At 47.2% G+C, this 9,579-nt stretch overlaps 1 protein-coding gene across 2 annotated transcripts in view; it reads right to left on the minus strand.

The window, feature by feature from the left end:
• The window catches only part of SNCAIP (synuclein alpha interacting protein), a 129,545-nt gene extending 122,737 nt beyond the window's left edge, over positions 1 to 6,808 (minus strand). The window contains exon 1 of one of the 2 annotated variants that reach the window (XM_035099666.3): positions 6,290 to 6,808. The gene's annotated coding sequence lies outside the window, so the exon portion shown is untranslated. The remainder of the gene's footprint in view (positions 1 to 6,289) is intronic. The other variant, XM_060280139.2, reaches the window with a different exon arrangement.
• Between the last annotated feature and the right edge of the window lie 2,771 nt (positions 6,809 to 9,579).

Here is a 9,579-nt window from a genome sequence, read left to right on the forward strand (position 1 = left end):
AGGTTAATTCTGTGTCCAGGGCAGCTGTTTATCAGCTCCATCTGGTACGCAGGCTGAGACTCTACCTGCCCACAGACTGTCTCGCCAGTGGTGCATGCTCTAGTACAGTAGTAATCTCCCGCTTGGACTACTGCAATGCGCTCTACGTGGGGCTACCTTTGAAGGTGACCCAGAAACTACAACTAACCCAGAATGCGGCAGCTAGACTGGTGACTGGGAGTGGCCACCAAGACCATATAACACTGGTCCCGAAAGACCTAAATTGGCTCTCAGTACGTTTCCAAGCACAATTCAAAGTATTGGTGCTGACCTTTAAAGCCCTAAATGGCCTTGGCCCAGTATACCTGAAGGAGCGTCTCCACCCCCATCGTTCAGCCCAGACACTGAGGTCCAGCTCCGAGGGCCTTGTGGCGGTTCCCTCACTGTGAGAATTGAGGTTGCAGGGAACCAAGCAGAGGGCCTTCTCGGTAGTGGCGCCCGCCCTGTGGAACACCCTCCCATCAGATGTCAAGGGAACAAACAACTACCTGACTTTTAGAAGACATCCGAAGGCAGCCCTGTTTAGGGAAGTTTTTAATGTTTGATTCGATTTTTAATATTCTGCTGGGAGCTGCCCAAAGTAGGTGGATGGGTGGGGTATAATTAATTAATTAATGTCTGTTCCCTATTCTACATATGCAATCTGCACAACTTTAATGATCAGGATCTATGAATTTTGGTTGGCTTGCCATCATTGCTGCCTGTTTCCCAAGGAGAAAGGTGAGGCCTTGACTGTGACATATCACTGACATTGGGGCCAACCCAAGCCCCTTCAAAGCCTAGCAAAACTCAGGCAGTATGGCCCATCCTTCTCCACATATTTGTGTGGTTTCCTGTTGTGTTGAACCTCAGAAAGGTTCTGAAAATAAAATAGCGAGGCATCTCACAGTTTCCCAAGCCTTTTTGAAGTCCAGGCAAGATCAAGGAAAGACCCCACCCCACCCTTCTGCTGGCTTCGGGAAAGGGCTGGGGCTCTCGCAAGACTAAAAGATGTGAATTGGCAGACATATTTGTGGCTCTATGATAAAAGTGCTTTTGCTGATAGTGCTGAGGAGTATTTGCATTTTTTGAACATTCAGTACATTCTATCTTACACCAGGAAATATGGTATTTCCTTCAGATACAACATTTGTTGGTGGAATGTAGATGTAAGACAAGTATGTATACCCTACTGGATATATCTTTATTATATAATTAACAAGACTGGACAGAACTAAGTTCCTGTTACCTGTTTTAATTACTTGATGGTTTGCCATGCCAAGTCTGAAATATTTCAATCATTTCTATTTTAGGTTTTAATATTATTTTTTAGTACTCCATGCACCTTGCTGTGCAATTAATGTGATTTTTTAAGATAGTGCAAGCATGTCATTCCATTGTGCACTATTAAACTGTATAACTCAGGCCTTGTTCTTCTATAATGTGGAAGTTGCTTGAGTGCTTCTGAGTGGCAATGGATCAAGTCAACAGGCTTATGATGTATGAGAGTCACAATATTATTTAAGTAACACTGATCACAGAGTTTCCATGCCACTAGGAAAGATTGGCACAGAGTGTGGAGTGAGTTGACAGGTTATTCAATGTGGTACAAGTTTTTCATGTTATAGCTACCACCTGGACTGAATGATCTGCATTTAGGGCAGCGTCAATATTTCAGGCTGAATTTAAATGTGTGTGTGTACACACACACACACTTAACACACACACCGGACCTCTAAAAATAGCATCCTATTGCTGCTAAATTATAATGTAATGGTTAAAGCATAGCTGGGCCACCTTCATAGTGACGGAGAGGCCATAAGTCATGTTCATTAAATAATTCACACTGCATCAATAGGAGTATAGCATCTAGATCAAGGGAAGTAATAGTACCACTGTATTCTGCTCTGGTCAGACCTCACCTGGAGTACTGTGTCCAGTTCTGGGCACCACAGTTCAAGAAGCATACTGACAAGCTGGAACGTGTCCAGAGGAGGGCAACCAAAATGGTCAAAGGCCTGGAAACAATGCCTTATGAGGAACGGCTTAGGGAGCTGGGTATGTTTAGCCTGGAGAAGAGAAGGTTAATGGGTGATATGATAGCCATGTTCAAATATATAAAAGGAGGTCATATAGAGGAGGGTGAAAGGTTGCTTTCTGCTGCTCCAGAGAAGCGGACACGGAGCAATGGATTCAAACTACAAGAAAGAAGATTCCACCTAAACTTTAGGAAGAACTTCCTGACAGTAAGAGCTGTTCGACAGTGGAATTTGCTGCCAAGAAGTGTGGTGGAGTCTCCTTCTTTGGAGGTCTTTAAGCAGAGGCTTGTCAAGAATGCTTTGATGGTGTTTCCTGCTTGGCAGGGGGTTGGACTGGATGGCCCTTGTGGTCTCTTCCAACTCTATGATTCTATGATTCATACTATTTTTTGTTAAACCTGTATCTTGTTTTCTTCCAAGAAGTTCAGCATGTTGTTTAATAATAATACATAACCTTGTCTAAGATTAATAATTCTTAAGCTCACATTCAGCATTATGCTCACTTTCAGCAAGCCAGGGAATCAACAGGTGGTGGGAAAAGTTAGGATTGTGCCTGCCCCACCCTGACCGCCTCACAATTTTGGTAAGACGTAGATGTGTTGCATAGACATACACTAGCAGGTGGATCATTGATGTTTGTTGGAAGAGAAAGGGGAAAGGGTAAGGTGGCAGGGAGGCCAGCATGGTGTCCCACCAACAGAGCCAACCTGGTGCTCCTAATGGTGTTTGCATTGCACCAACCACCCTACCACTTTGCTTGTCTTCCTCCTAGCAAGCAACAGCAACCCACCTTCCAGGAAGCTAAAGTAGAAGTTCTGCCCCACCCAGCAAGCTGCTTCTGTAGGAATTCTGTCCTTCAAAATCAGAAGTAATGGTTAAGGATGGTATCCAACTAAACAGTTCTGCTAGTCAGTGTAAGCACTTTTGGCTGCACAATGAAACTTTCCCTCCCTTTCCCCTCCCTGTTCATCTCCACATCAATCTGCTCCAGAGGTTGGGGGAAACCCCAGAACCTATTTAGGAAGCATGAGGGGGCATCCGGGGAGAGGAGAGGAAGAGGGCAGTCAAAAATGTTTTCACAAGCAGAACTGTTTAGCTGGACACTACCCTGGGTGAACACATAAAACTTGATGTGCAGAAATGCAGTGTAGAACTTGCATCAAAAACATTGCATCACAATGGTTGGAACATTCCTTCCAACTCTATGATTATGTGATTCTATCTATGACCATAGAGTCCAGGAGTGAGAAAGGCCAACACTCTCTGCCTGACTGTGGCTTTACCCAGTTTGCTAAACTTATGTTTAGGGTAGGGTTTCCCAAACTTGGGTCTCCAGCTGTTTATGGATTACAACTCCCACCCTCCCTAGCTAGCAGGAACAGTGTCAGGGATGATTGGAATTGTAGTCCAAAAACAGCTTGGGATCCAAGTTTGGGAAACTTAGGTTTAGGGCTATACAGTCATACCTTGGATTGCGTCTGCTGCAGGTTGCGTCTTTTCGGGTTACGGACGCGCTGAACCCAGAAGTCCCAGAACGGGTTACTTCCGGGTTTGGTGCGTCCGTAACCCGCGCGCATGCGCAGAAGTGCAAAATTGTGCTTTGCGCATGCGCAGACACAACAAATGATTTCATGCGCCTGCACAGACGTGGGCAATCGCAACCCACAACCTGAGGTACCACTGTTGTGATTTGTCAATCTGATCATGAAGGATCGTCATACTAGATTGGATTTGTACATTATGTAGAGTAGCAGCCTATACTATGAAAAGCTTCCCTACAGCCAACAACTACTAAACATTAACCTAAATGCATCTAATATCATAAATGCATCTAATATCAATGATGAAACATGATACATATCGGTACTTCTGTATATAACTAAACTAGTTAACTCATGTAAGTGACGCATGCTGCATGCTAGACTAGAGGAAGGCAAGAAAGCCCCTCAGATTTGTCTAAAAACTCTTGATTCCAAAACCAGTAATAATTTAGACCCTGAACATGAAGAAAACTCCATCCAAAGCAAGCACTAAACTCTGTATACTCGAATTCAGACTCTTTCATTCAGGATTAATTAGGAATACAGTAGTTATCTTCTTTGGCTCTGTGATGATGATCACAAATACAGATTAGATTACTTCTCAACTATAGTATCAACCATAACCTGGAAGACCAATGTCTTCGACTATACAGTATTCTTTAAGTATGACAGGAGCGTAGAAGTGTATAAAATGACAACTAACCTGCTGAACACATCCAATTTCTGTTCTAAATGGCATAAAGGTGTTATTTTGCTTCCTGACATTTGAGAATTCACTGCTGACTCCTTAATGTGTAGGACTTTTCACTCCAGTGGAAACATGAGCAGAAATACACTGAGTTCCTATGTAGATTACAAGTCATAGATTGAACTGGAATCTAAAAAGTAGTGCTTCACTGAGACATAGCTGTAATCCTGTACTCTCTGTTACACACTGTCTCACAGAAGTCAAAAAGGAACTAGGCACCAGGCTATAACTGAGATTTTCCACCAATATATTGTTACAAGTAATGACAACAGGAAATCTATTTCCAAGTCTCTTTTTAATTCTGAGATGTGCAAGCTGAATTCATGCATCATGTAAAGTGATTTTCCCATACGGGATGCCTGGCTCAGAACAGAGAATATTGGCTAGGCTTCATATTTCACAGAGAAATTGAAATGAAATGAATTTTACAGTGGCACTTTACATCTGACATCATGCATGTGGTTAATTTTTTTTTACTAATAAAGCCATCCATATCCAGTCCAGATCTCTTTAAGGAAAATGCTACACTGGGCTTTTATTCTTTAGAAACCTGAACACTCCTATTCTTTGAAGGATACCTGTCAACCACAGGCTGATTAGGTCCTTGTTGCTCACGTCAGAAACCCAGCAAGCAGAAAACGACATCAGGGCAATGGCACCCCCTTCTCACCAGCTATCCTCATGCAAGCAAAACGCACAACAGGAAAAACCAATTATATCTGAGGGTTTTGCCGAAGTAACATTGGAAATTGTCAACAATGGTTATTTCTGAAGGCTCCCTCTTCGCTGCACACAAGAGTTCAGCAGAGAATGCTCACATTTCCTGTGGAAACTAGTTTTGCTGCTGTCGCCGGTGACATCCCACCGATTCTTTTCCTTTATATGATTTTTTTAAAGCAAAAAGCAAAATAAAACATGGCATTTTTACAACGGCCACAATGAAATGTTTGCCACTCTCATCACCTTGCAGACATTTTTTTTAAAAAAAATCACCACCAGGGAGGAAAGGTGTGTGTGTTTGAGAGAGAGAGAGAGAGAGAGAGAGAGAGAGAGAGAGGTAGAGGCTGCAGAGAGGTAGAGATTTCAGCAGAGGCTGCAGGAACATAGAAGCTCTTGCCCCCACATCATGGTGCCTTGGAGATGTCAAGAGTTTATAAAACGGAGGTGGGAAGTAGTGAGCACTTCCACCTCTCTGTGTGTTTTCTCTCCCTCCATTGATATATCCCTTAGTTCTTGATGTCATCCGATCCACGCGCATTCAAAAGCATCTCGAGACCCTTAGCGAGTGGATGACTGCGCGATGCTTGCGATTACAGACACAGTCACACCTCTCTCCGGGGTGTGTGTGTGTCAACTTCAATAAATAAGGGGGGGGTGTTTCCAGGTAAAGCCCGCCCCATACCATCGTTCACGTGACACTCTTTGAATGGCAATGCCCATCAACTTTGGGGTGGCCCTGGCCAATATTGTATGGGGTGGAGGGGGGAGCCTAAAGAACCTCGGCCCCTAGGAGTTGGCTCTCCCGTACATCCCCGCCCCCTCTCTCTCCTGCACCCTTCTCCATCCCTGGCTTCCTCGGCGCGCGTGGGGTGTCAGTCCCGCGACGGGGATCCTGTTTCACGCCTCGTGGGCAGGGAACTCGGCGGGGAGCAGGCGGCGAAAGAAGCGCCAGAGTCTAGAGGCGGCCAACACGAGGGACCTGCTGCTCTTGCCGCTTCGCTCCTCTCCCAGCGAAACCCTTTCCCGCGAAGGAGAAGCTCTTTCCCTCGGACCCTCGAAGGCGGCCGAGAAGGCGGAGGGCGTCCCGAGCCAGCCGGGCTCGCCTTCTGCGCCTCAAGCGACTCGGAGGGGGGCGGGACCCTGGGCGCAAACTTGTGGCTTCCCTCCGCTCCAGCCCTCCCGCTCTTCTCCCCCCAGGCGGAGGAATAACTACTTGCACTCACCCAGCCCGGTCGCGGCTCTCGGGTCTCCCTCCGCCGACGCCTCCGGGGACTCCTGCTCGCTCGCTCGTTCACTCTCCTCTCTCCACTCCTGCCTTCCCGCTGTCTGGCTCCGGCAGCGCAACGACGCGGCCCCGCGCGGGCTTGGCGGGACGCGAGCGCCGGCTTCTCCAGGCTGCTTGCGTCACAATGAAGCGGAGGCCGTCCCCCCCACGCGCCGGGAATTCGGGGGGCTGTGATCGTGGCGCGGGGGAGGGAGGGGGTTTCCACGTGACTTCAAAGGAAGGCCTTGAGCCGGGGGGGGGCGGAATGAAGGAGAAGAAGAAGGAGAAGGAGAGGAGCAGGCACGGCGAGATGGGGAAAGGTGGTCGGGATGGGAAGCGGCCGCCGCGCGCTCGCCGCTGCGTCTGGAGCTTCCCGGCTCGGCCGGCGCTGGATGCTGAAATAGCCCCTGGCAGCCCCCTCCCCCGGCCGCCCCTCGCCGGCCACGCGCTCCCAGGCTCTCCTGCTCATTCGTCTGGCGCTCGCTTTTCTCCCCCCTCCCAGTCGCCTCGCCACCCCCCCTCTCCGCGACACACGTTAGCTTTCTCTCGCTCTCTTTCGCGCAGTTGTTCTGCTGTTCTTTGGCACGCATTCCTTTGCTCTCCTTCTCCCGATTCTCTGCTTCACGCCCTCCCCCCCCCCCCCCGTGTCATTTTTCTCTGGCAACACTTTCCATGTTTGCCCATCCGGCACACTTTCTCTCGTCTTCCCCATCCTCTCTTGTTCTGTTCACGCTCCTACCTCTTCATCCGTCTTTTCCGCCCCCACCCCGCATTTGGCTTTCTTCACCTTTTGGGGTGACTTTTCTCCAACGCCCGTAGCTAGGATTTATGGTGGGTTGGTTTTTTTGGGGGGGGGGTCAGAACACCCACCTATCATCATCCTCTGCCTGGCTCTGTCTAGCAGATTCGGATGAAATGTCTCGACAACGGTTGTTTAGACTCATAGATTCGGAAGGTAAGATCCACTGATGGTTTGTAGTCTGCTTTCTGCCCATTCCTGGCTCAAGGCTTAAAAGGTTATAGCAGGCTACCCCAAACTTGGTACTCCAGCTGTTGTTGGATTACAACTCCCAACATCCCTAGCTAGCAGGGCCAGTGGTCAGGGATGATAGGATTTGTAATCCCCCCCCAAAAAAACACACAGCTGGAGACCCAAGTTTGGGAAACCCTGGTTGTAGCAAAACTTAGAATCATAAAGTCAGAAAGGGCCACGAGGATCACCTAGTTCAAAGTCCTGCAATGCAGGGATATGCAGCTGTCCCAGATGGGGCTCGAACCTGCAACCTTGGCATTATCAGCACATGCTCTAACAAATTGAGCTATAGTAGGTGTGAACTAGCAGCCCTAACTCAGGGGTGAAGCCATGCTGAATGAGGCCTATGGGAGCAGGAGTCCAACAACATACTTCCTTTTGACCCCAAGGGCTCAGAAAACCTTGTCAAAACCATTCTACAATTTCTACTTTTAGTTAAGTGCTTTAATTTATTTGCTTGCTTTTGTGTTTGGGGTGGGGACAGCTGCCCCCCCTGCCCCCTGACTACGCTCATGTCTATGGCAATTTGTCATTCGATTTTTCTCTTTCTCTTTAACACTCTTTCTGTTGCTCCGTCTGCTGCACACCCCTCCTCCCGTCACTAAGATTAAAATCTCAAGGAAGATGACATCTTTGTTGTTCACCTTTGTTTGTGCTGTTCTAAGGACCTGTTGGGATCTGAAATAAAGGAAGACCAATGAAGCTACAGCAGTGAAGGGAGGCGGGGAGGAAGAGGCAGCCCCTTAAAATGGGAGACACTCCCTTCAAACCTAATTAGCCAGTTTCAGCAGGATTGCCTGGGCTTTAATTAAGGACTTTGCCCTCTTCTGAGACTTGGCAGAAGTGCCCGAGGCAGGCCTCAACCGGTAGGAACAGACTGTTTTGGCCAATGTCCAAGTTACCCTTCTGCATGTGAAATGTTTGCGCTGTTACGGTTCAGGATGCTTCCACATGTCGCTATCCTTCAGGAGCAGGCTCTCATCAGCTTCACAGTGGCTCCGCTAAGATCATGCAACAATTGTCTGCATGTGTCTGGTGCAGTAGCAATGCTTGCTCCCGTGCTGCATCCAGACTTTCCACCAAATTGCCATGTTGCTTGCAGCCTTTCCCTCCGTGACCTGCTGCATTGAAAATGCAGCTTCAGGACGTGCAAGAGAAAGCCTTATAATATAAGTGCCTGTCTTAGCACTGCCTTGTAGCTTTCTCTTCCTTGCTTAATAGTCCACAAAAGGGATGGAGGGTTCTTCCATTTGTTTCTGTACCTTCCCCTGGTTATTGTTCCACATTCTCCTACCTAGAGAATTCTGCTCTTTGCTGAGAATACTGTAAAACGCCAGCCTGCAGTCTGTTGATGCCCCACAACATATTGTGGAAAACCTTAACACATAACATAAACCGTGCTTATGAGTGTTTCTAGTTGGAATAGCAATCTAGTATCTTAAAAAAAAAAAACCCCAAACATTTCTCTTTTCATCTGAAACAGTGTAGCTGATCTGCAGCAACAAGTTATGATTTGAAAGCTCCTGGGGGTGGGGGTGGGAAAATGAATTTTAAAAATTCATCCAAGTTGCTATCACACCTTGGAATTCAGATACAGTGGTACCTCAGTTTATGAACACAATTGGTTCCAGAAGTCTGTTCATAAACTGAAGCGTTCATAAACTGAAGCGAACTTTCCCATTGAAAGTAATGGAAAGTGGATTAATCCGTTCCAGACGGTCCGCGGAGTAACTGTTCATAAACTGAAGCGAACTTTCCCATTGAAAGTAATGGAAAGTGGATTAATCCCTTCCAGACGGGTCCGCGAAGTACTTAAACTGAAGCGTTCATAAACTGAAACATGGGTGTAATTGGTTCCGGAAGTCTGTTCATAAACTGAAGTGTTCATAAACTGAAGCGAACTTTTCCATTAAAAGTAATGGAAAGTGAATTAATCCGTTCCAGATGGGTCCGCGGCGTTCATAAACCGAAAATTCATAAACTGAGGTGTTCATAAACCGAGGTTCCACTGTACTAATGTTGTCATGACCTCTGAATCTAGCAATGATCTGGACACAGAGTCAGAAGCTGCAAGGGCACCAAATAGGGAGAACATTGGTCCTGAGGCTGAGGAACTAGATGCCTCCAATTGCACACCACAGTCCAGTGGAGCAGGAAACATGCTAGGACAGAAGCTATGGAAGGAAGGGGTGCTTGTCTTCAGGCCAGGGGTTTGG

The sequence above is a fragment of the Zootoca vivipara genome, chromosome 10 (genome assembly GCF_965207765.1).
Source record: "Zootoca vivipara chromosome 10, rZooViv2.hap1.1, whole genome shotgun sequence".
NCBI classification, from domain to species: Eukaryota; Metazoa; Chordata; class Lepidosauria; order Squamata; family Lacertidae; genus Zootoca; species Zootoca vivipara.